Here is a 9,944-nt window from a genome sequence, read left to right on the forward strand (position 1 = left end):
GCAGATTATGATCTGAATGGTGATGGATTGGGAAAGGGGGAGGTGCAGTGAGACCTGGGTGTCCTTATACACCAGTCGCTGAAAGTAGGCATGCAGGTACAGCAGGGAGTGAAGAAGGTAAATGGGATGTTGGCCTCCATTATGGGAGGAATTGAGTACAGGAGCAGGGATGTCTTGCTGCAATTATATAGGGCCTCAGTGAGGCCACACCTGGAGTATTGTGTACAGTTTTGATCTCCTCATGTGAGGAAAGGTGTTCTGGTGATGGAGGGAGTGCAGCAAAGGTTTACTAGACTGATTCCTGGGATGGCAGGACTGACATATGGAGAGAGACTGAATTGGATTGGATAATATTTACTGGAGTTTAGAAGAATGAGGGGGGATCTCATAGAAAGCTGTAAAATTGGAACAGGATTAAACAGAATATATACAGGAAAAATGTTCTTGTGACTGAGCATTCCAGAACCAGGGGGCAGACTCTAAGGGTTGAACTTTTCAGACTGAGATCAGGAGAAATGTCTTCACCCAGAGAGTGGGGAGCCTGTGGACTGCTCTGACACAGGAAACTGTTCAGGCCAAAACATTGAAGACTTTCATGGAAGATGCAACTTAAGTTCTTAAAGGAATCAAAGGGTTTGGGGAAAAAGTGGGAACAGAGGACTGAGTGGGATGATCAGCTGTGATCATATTGAATGGTGGAGCAGTCTTGAAGGGCTGAATGGCCTGCTCCTATTTTCTATGTTTCCATCATGGTGATGCTGCAACTCTAGACACGGTGATATTTCTTAGACAAGTTGTTTCCATTTTGAACAATTGGTAGCAAACTCCTCCTGGTCACCGATATTCGAAGGAAAACTTCAGTGTGCCTTTGTCCTGAAGAGATGAGAGAACAGGAGCTACTCAGACACGTTGGTTTTGTGAGAGAGGTGGCTGCTGAGGTACTGAAAGACTCTCCCTTCTAACGTGTATGGAAGGTGGGACCATTCAGCTGATCATGTGTTTGTTGATATATGAGGCTTGTTTTTGGCAACATTCAATAGTCCATGTTTCTAACCTGTAGAGAAAAAGAATGACTTTCAAATCTGGCGCAGAGTGAGTAATGACAGTGTTGTTACCCACACACTGGGGATGGTGTGTGTCTGTACTGGTCAGTTACATTTAGGCACAGAGGCAAGCCAGGTTACAGAGCTTTCAATCAAGGCAATAATAAAATCCAAAAAAGTGCAATCACATTGCTGAGAGTGTATTATAGGTCCCATGACTGTCCAAGAGAAACAGTAGGTAAATCTTGGGGAAGTGTAAAAGTAATAGGGTAATGATAGCAGGGATTCCATCTTCCCTAACATGAACTGGAGTAGTCATTGTGAAGACAGTATGTAAAGGCCCAACAAGACTGGGGTTGATCCTGACTGAATTTAGGAAATGAGGGCGAAAAAGTTTGCAGTGGGGGAGCAATTTGTAGTCAACAATCATAACTCCATTAGATTGAAGATTGTTATGGATAAGGACAAGGCTGGGCCTGAAATCAAAGATCTCAACTGGTGAAAGGCTGGTTTTAATAAGATCAGGTATGATTTGGCCAGCGTGGAGTGGGAGTAGGTATTTTTAGGTTAATCGGTGTCACAGCAGTGGGATCCATTCAAGAAGGAAATAGAGAGAGTACAGGGCCAACATGTTCCAATAAAGACAAGGTGGGACCACCAATCCTGCAAACCCTGGATGTTAAGGGATATACAGAACTGGAGAAAGAGAAAAAGGGAGACATGTGGCAGATACCGAGGGCTCCAAACAGCAGAAGCCCTACAGGAGATAGGATGTGCAAGGTCAGAGCAGAAAGGGGCCGTGACAGAATAATGGCAGGTAAAATAAAGGAAAACCCTCAGTTATTTTCCAAGTACGTTAAGGATAAAAGAGTAATGAGGAAAAAGAGTAGGACCATTAAGAACCACATGGTTATTTTGTGCATGGAGCCAAAGGATGTAGGTAGGGGTCTAGATGATTACTTTGTGTTGGTGTGCACTAGTGAGAGGGACGATGTGGGTCTAGGAATCAGGGAGAAGGACTGTAAAATACAGAAAGAAATCAGAGTAGAGAGGAGGCTCGGATTGATCTGGCAGGCTTCAACGTTGTTAAATCTCCAGAGCTGGATGAAATGTAGCCCATGCTGTAGAGTGAGGCAAAGCGGGGGAATGGCAGGGACACAGCCAATAATTTCCACTTCCTCTCTGGCCACTGAGTGGTCCCAGAGGACTACAGGACAGCCATTATCGTCATCACCCCACTGGGTGGCATGGTGGCTCAGTGGTTAGCACTGCTGCCTCACAGCACCAGGGACCCAGGTTCAATCCCACCCTCAGGTGACTGTCTGTGTGGAGTTTGCACATTCTCCCCATAGCTGCGTGGGTTTCCTCTGGGTGCTCCAGTTTCCTCCCACAGTCCAAAGATGTGCAGGGTAGGGTGGATTGGCCATGCTAAATTGCCCGTAGTGTCCAGGGATGCGTGGGCTTGCCAAAGGGAAATGCAGGGTTACAGGTAGGGGGCTGGGATGCTCTTCAGAGGGACGGTGTGGACTCGATGGACTGAATGGCCTACTTCCACACGGTAGGGATTCAATGATTGTGGTACAGCCAATGTGAAGGGATAAACCAGGAAACTATCGGCCAGTCAGTTTAACCACAGTTTTGGGGAAACGATTGGAAGCAATTCTGAGGGACAGGATTAATTTGCACTCGGAAAGGCACAGGGATTAATCAAGAATAGCCAGCATGGTTTTTGGTCATCTGTGACCAACTCGATTGAGTTTTTTGAAGGGACGACTAGGCGTATGGAGGAGGACAATGCTTCTGAAGTAGTCTGCTTGGACTTCAGCAATGCTTTTGATAAGGACCTGCATGGGAGACCAACAACACTAGTAAGAGGCCATGGGATCCAAGGAAATTTGACAAATTGGATCCGGAATTGGCCGAGTGTCAGGAAGCAGAGGGCGATGGCTTAGGGGTGTTTATGTGGCTGGAAGCCTGTGTCCAATGGGTTCCCACAGGGGGTCAGTACTGTTTGTGGTTTATGGAAATAATTTGGACTTGAATGTAAAGGGCTGATCAGTACGTTCATGGCTTGTGCAAAAACTGGCCGGGTGTTAAATAGTGAGGAGGATCCCGTTAGATTACAGGAGGATAGAGACAGGCTGGACAGATGGGCTGATCAGTGACACATAGAATTCTGTCTAGCTAAAGGTGAGGTGATTCACTAGGGAAGGACAAACAAGGCCTGGGAATAAGTGGTGAGCAGTAGGACCCTGGGAATCCCTGAGGATCAGAGGGACCTCGGTGTGTATGGACACCAGTCCCTTTAGGTAGTGGGACGGGTGGATAAAGTGGTTTAGAAGGCAGATGGGACACTTGTCTTTACGAGCTGAGGCATAGAGTTTAAGAGCAGGGAACGTTATACTGAATCTGTATAAAACATTGGTTAGGTCACAGCGAGAGTATTGTGTGCAGTTCTGGAATCCACATTATAGGAGGGATGTGATAGCACCAGAGAGGGTGCAGGGGAAGATTTACCAGGATGTTGCTTGGGTCGGAGAGTTTCAGTTATGGAGAGAGATGGGACAGACTGGGGGTGTTTTCCTTAGAGCAGAGGAGACTGAGGTGGGGGAGGGGGCATGATAGAGATGTATAAAATTATGAGGAGCATAGGTGGGTTGGTAGGACTTTGTGATGGAGGGATTGAGAGATCAAAGACCAGAGTAAGGGCAGGAGGTTTCAAGGAGATGTAAGGAAAGAGTTTTTCCCCCAGAGAGTGGTAGGAATCTAGAACTCACTGCCTGTGAGGGTGGGAGAGACAGAAACCCTCATCACACTGAATGCAAGGCTATGGGCCAAGTGCTGGGAAATGGGATTGGAATAGTTAGGTGGCTGTTTCTGACAGGCACAGAGATGATGGGCTGAACCGCCTGATTTCTGTGCTGTAGACCTCTATGGCTCTAATCGATAGAGCTTAGCAATTCCACAACCAACAGCTCAGTTCAAAGTTCTGTAGCCTTGCCACCTCCAGTTGTAAATAGTTGTACACAATAAAACAAGAAGGATGTTCCTCAAGCATCCCCACAGACAATGATGAGGGAGCCAACACATCTTTACAAAGAACAGAGCAAAAGCTTTTACAATAATCTTCAATCACAGGTTCCAGCAAGGGAGGGAATTCCAGGATTTTGATGGTAAAGGAACGACGATACATTTCCAAATCAGAAAGCTTGAAGGGGAACTTGCAGGGGCTGGTGTTCCCTGGTTTTTTTACATAAATTAACTTCAAGATTTTAAAATGCATGTAAACAAAATAGGCATCCAGACTTCTTGGTATCAGAGCCCCAAGGTCACAAATGACACACTAAAAACGACTGACTATGGCTGTCCCTTCTCAACACACAAAAAATCAACTGAAGTTAAAGTTATACATTGTTTGTAGCACAATTGCCAAATGGATGATCCATCTCGGCCTCCTCCAGTGGTCCCCAGCATCACAGATACCAGTCTTCAGCCAATTTGATTCACTCCACGTGATATTAAGAAACAGTTGGAGACACTGGATACTGCAAAGGCTACGGGCCCTGACAACATTCTGGCAATAGTACTGAAGACTTGTGCTCCAGAACATGCCGCTCCCCTGGCCAAGCTGTTCCAGTACAGTTACAACACTGGCATATACCCAACAATGTGGAAAATTATCCAGGTATCTCCTGTACACAAAAAGCAGGACAAATCCAACCCAGCCAATTCCCGCCCTATCAGTCTCCTTTCGATCATCAGTAAAGTGATGGAAGGTGTCACTAACAGTGCTATCAAGCAGCACCTGCTCAGCAATAACCTGCTCAGTGACGCCCAGTTTGGGTCCCGCCAGGGCCACTCAGCTCCTGACCTCATTACAGCCTTGGTTCAAACATGGACAAAAGAGCTGAATTCTAGAGGTGAGGTGAGAGTGACAGCCCTTGACATCCAGGCTGCATTCGACCGAGTGTGGCATCAAGGAGCCCGGGCAAAACTGGAATCATTGGGTATCAGGGGGCAAACTCTCTGGTGGTTGGAGTCATACCTGACACATAGGAAGATGGTCGTGGTTGTTGGAGGTCAATCATCTCAGCTCCAGGACATTGCTAATAGGAGTCAATCAATGTGATGGTCCTAGGCCAAAGCATCTTCAGCTGCTTTACCAGTGACCTTCCCTCCTTCTTAAGGACAGAGTGGGGATGTTCACTGACAACTACAGAGTTCTGTTCTATTTGCACCTCCTCAGATACTCAAACGCAACAAGAACCTTTGGTAAGAAGTAGCAATCACATTACACAAATGCCAGAAAACAACCATCTCCAGCAAGAGAGAATATTAATGTTCTCCACCCAAAACAGTACCGCTTTGTCTGTACCAATACAGCGATAGTACAATGCTCCCTAAGCAGTGCACTGGATTGGCAGTATAGCTCACACGGTCCTGTCTGTGGTGTGGGTCTTGGATCTGCAGTGCACAGACTCAGAATTAAGAATACCATGTCAGACTAATGTCTCTTGTACATGAAAGCTAAAACACAGGTTTACTGTGTCAGTTATAAAGTTGAAGACTTCCCCGAGAACAACAAAGTGTTAGGACTGACTGGGGCCTGTGTGTGAGAACCCAAACCCCATTGGACCCAGAGCCATTACCGAACGGGAAAAACTTTCATCAGATCACCCAAAGTTCGATATTTCCCTGACTGATGATCCCAGGTTAAAAGAAAGCACACGTCAGATTTCTGAGCTTAACAGGGAGGCAGTTATTTATTGCAAACTGATTGTTTTTAATCGATCACAAAACAAACACAAGTTACTAACTCATAACTCTCTTTCAGTGACTCCATTCCTTTTAGAAAAGGTCCCTTTCGCATGGAGACACCCAAAAAGACAAGTCAGACCTAAGTGTAATGAGTGGGGAAGGAACAAAACACCTGAAGTTAGTGAAAGACAGTTCTGGACCCAGTCCAGATTACAGGGTGCGGCTCCCTTCCAGGTCCTTTCCATTCTCTGAGCAGGAGCTGAGGTGGTGATCACATTCTGTTTCTCAACATTTTATTCACAGGTTGAGGATTTGCCTCTGGAGGTGGTATTTCCCTCTTTCATTTGAAAAAGGGAATTTAGAGAGAGAGAGAGTGTGAGAAGAGAGAGAATATCTAGCTGCTCAGAATGTTCTTTTAGTTTTTCTCTCACAGGACGGGGTGTGACGAGAGGCTGGGGATTCCCGCAGATTGTCCAAACACAAAGCTGGAGCTGCTCCATCAGGAGTCAGCTCAGACATTGTTACTTTGCTGAGTGCTCCTGAAACTGGACCCAGCTGAAAAATCTGGGCACAAATTTCCTGTACACACACCCACACTGCCAAAGTAACCAACATCCTTCCCTACAGCCTGAATAACGCCACCTTGTAAATACAACATACAATTCATTTTCCTCAAAAACTTACTGCAACACCATCTTCCTCAGTCCCTGGTTTAGAGCAGAACCCTTTCCCACTTTTAAGTCCACGGTCCAAAAAAGTGAAAGTGGTCTTTCCAAAGGGGAGCAGAAACATGAGAACACCTGCAAGATCCCCTCTGAGTCATTTTGACTTAGAAACGTATCACTATTCCTTTAAGGTTACTGGCTCAAAACCCCAGAATTGTCTCTATAGCAGCATTTTGGGTGAATCTACACCACATGGTCTGCAATGGTTCAAAAAGGAGCCTTACCACCACCTTCTCCAGGATAATTAGGGATTGACAGTAAACATTGGTCTGGAGAGAGCCAACTGCAACCTGTGAATAAATAAAACATTTCAGAATCAACTCTGAAACAGAAAATCTAAATTTACATACGAAGAGTATGATAAATTCAACAAGGTATGACTGAACTTGCTAATGAAGCAGTAATTTGAGTAAGATAAGTTTAAGAGGCTGCATTTTGGTAGGAGATGATGTAATCCTTTAAGAAGAATTTAAATGGGGTACAGGAATACAGAGATTGGGTACAGATAAACCAGTCATGAAAAGTAGAAATGCAGGTTTTAGAAAAATAAGTTAATTTCTACACAAACAGAATTGAAAAACAGGGAAGTATGTTTTACCAAAACCTTAGTTGGATTCTATTTGAAGTATTGTGTGCAGTTCTGATCACCATAAAGATGCTAGCATTTTTTTTTACTGGAATAATATCAGAATTAGAGGTTACACCTGATAAGGAAGACTGAAAAGGCTGGGTCTCTTCCCTCTAGAATAAAAGACAGGATGAAGGCTGATAGAGCCAGATAGAGCTCTTCAAAATTAGAGAAAAGTTTAAGCTAGTATCTGTGTAGAACATGTTTCCATTTATCAGGGAGACCAAACCTCAGAACTCACAATCTGCAGTTAGCTCAAGCGATGTGAGTATAGGCTCGTGTGCAGTATGAACAACATGGAGCTCCTCCTGTGTTGTTAAATCCAATTGATTCTCCTGGTCTGTAAATAGGAGCAATGCTGTGCCAAATCTCAGACTGGAAACCTTGGAAAGGGTTTCCCTCTCGTGGTGGGGCCTGGGATTAGATTGTGTGTAGCAATACTCAAGATGGCCCCACATTCTCCAGGATCTCACCTCTAAATGCAGACTTACCCATCCAAATACTCCAGGTCCTCTCTGTTCACAGCAATTCTCATAATTCCAAATTCCAAACAGTACAATACAAACCCACCCAACCTCTCCAAAAAAAGGATCAGCTTAATGAACCTCCTCTGGGCTGCCTCCAATGCCAGTATATCTTTCCTAAACTGTTCACAGTATTCCAGATGTAGTCTGGTATAAGATGAGCAAGGCTTCCCCATTTTTATTCTCCATTCCCTATGAAAGGAAGGCCAGCAGTCCATTTGCCATCCATATTACCTGCTGAAAATGTATGCTACGTTTTTGTGATTTATGCTTGAGGACTCACAAATGCCTCTGCGCTGCACCCAGAGGGTGGTGGGAATGTGCAACTCACTGTCTGTCAAGGTGGGAGAGGAAGAACCCCTCAGAACATTGAAGAAGGATTTAGGTGTGTATTTGTGATGCCAAGGCTATGAGCCAAGGGCTGGGAAATGGGATTAAAATAGTTAGGTGGTTGTTTTTGACTGGTGCAGATGCTGCTTTCTGTAGTTTTTCTCCAATTAAATAATATTCCACTCTACTATTCTTAAAGCTAAAGTAACCTCACACAATCCCACATTATATTCCATCTGCCAAGTTTTCACTCCCTCACTGAACCTGTCTGTATTCCTCTGCAGACTTTTTGTGTTATCCTCACCTTCCCACCCAGACCCAAGAATCCCTACAGTGTGGAAACAGGCCCTTCGGCCCAACAAGTCCACACTGACCCGCACAGCATCCCACCCAGACCCATCCCCCTGTAACTCATCTAATCTACACATCCCTGGGCACTATAGCACGGCCAATACACCCTAATCTGCACATCCCTGGGCACTATGGGACAATTTTTCATGGCCAACCCACCCTAACCTGCACATCCTTGGACTGTGGGAGGAAACTGGAGCACCCGGAGGAAACCCACACAGACACGGGGAGAATGTGCAAACTCCACACAGACAGTCGCCCAAGGGTGGAATTGAATCCAGGTCCCCGGTGCTGTGAGGCAGCAGTGCTAACCACTGAGCCACCGTGTCGCCCCCAAGTGGAGAATGCGGGCATGGGGATCTGCAGCACAGAAAATATCTCTTTGGTCCATCAAGTAGCACAGGACAAAACCTAACTCAAATTGAACTGCCTAACTATTCTAATCCAATTTCCCAGGCCAAAGCCTTGGTTTATGTCATCTGCAAACTTGGCAAAGATACATTCATTTCCATCATCCAAGTCATTACAAAACTGTGGCCCCAACACTGGGTCTAGGTGCCATCCTGAAAATGTCCCCTTCATCTAAACTCTGTCTTCTATCAGTTAGCCAATCCCCTAGCCATGCCATTAAACATTCCCCAAAAGTCTGGGCTCTTGTTTCTCAGCCTCATGTGCAGTACGTTATTGAATACCAAAGTATTTTACACAGAAGCAGTAAGGATCTGAAATGCACTGGCCCTGAGGCAGATTCAAACTTGGATTTCAAGGAGATCTGGATAATTATCTGAAGAGCGAAACAGTACAGGACTCCAGAGACAAGGGAGAGGGAGTGCACCAATCTGAGAAGCTCTCTCTTACAGCCAGCTCTTACCCTCCAGGGACTGTACGCTCCACACATGTCCTTATGTCTAAAGTTCTTCCAGGATACCTTCCTTTATTAGCTGACAAACAGATTAGAAACTCCAGCCAGTTTTGTCAGAACTGTAAATAAACAGGAATTAGGTCACAGCCAGAATATGTGTCACAGAAAGGATGTGATTCAGAGAGAGAGATCTGCAAAAATGTCATTGTTAATTTAACCAGCCAAAGCTAAATACATTGAAGAACAGAGCAATGGTGAGGTGTTTGCTTGAGCTTATACAAACATATCTCCACCCAAAATCACATTTTAATTGAAACATAAATTCAAAATTTTAAGTTAAATAAAGTTTCCATTAAATTTTGATTTTTATTATAGTGCCCCTTTAAGGGCTTGTCACAGAATCATTACAGTACAGAAGGAGGCCATTGACCCATCTCTTTATTATGGTTCTATCCCCCAGTGCCAATCTGCTGCCTTTTCCCAGTATCGTTGCACACCATTTCTATCCAAATAACTACCCAATACCTCTCTGAATGCCTCCATTGTACCTGCCTCCACCACATTTCCAGGCAGTGCATTCCAGACGCTAACTGCTCACTGAGTGAACAAGTTTCTCACATCACCCTTACTTTGTTTAAACACTTTAAATCTATTCCCTTTTGTTTGTGTTTTTACGAGCAGGAACATGCTCTCCCTATCTACTCTATCCATCCTGCTCAGAAG

General features: G+C 45.0%; 1 long non-coding RNA gene across 1 annotated transcript; it reads right to left on the reverse strand.

The window, feature by feature from the left end:
• Positions 1-232: 232 nt before the first annotated feature.
• Positions 233-9,342, reverse strand: LOC109924727. Its single transcript, XR_007261433.1, has 3 exons — positions 9,231-9,342; positions 6,751-6,816; positions 233-1,054 (listed from the first exon to the last, which is right to left on the reverse strand). It is a non-coding gene; the product is annotated as an uncharacterized LOC109924727 (long non-coding RNA).
• Between the last annotated feature and the right edge of the window lie 602 nt (positions 9,343-9,944).

Source organism: Rhincodon typus, unplaced genomic scaffold (assembly GCF_021869965.1).
Source record: "Rhincodon typus isolate 14 unplaced genomic scaffold, sRhiTyp1.1 hic_rhity00003054, whole genome shotgun sequence".
NCBI lineage: Eukaryota > Metazoa > Chordata > Chondrichthyes > Orectolobiformes > Rhincodontidae > Rhincodon > Rhincodon typus.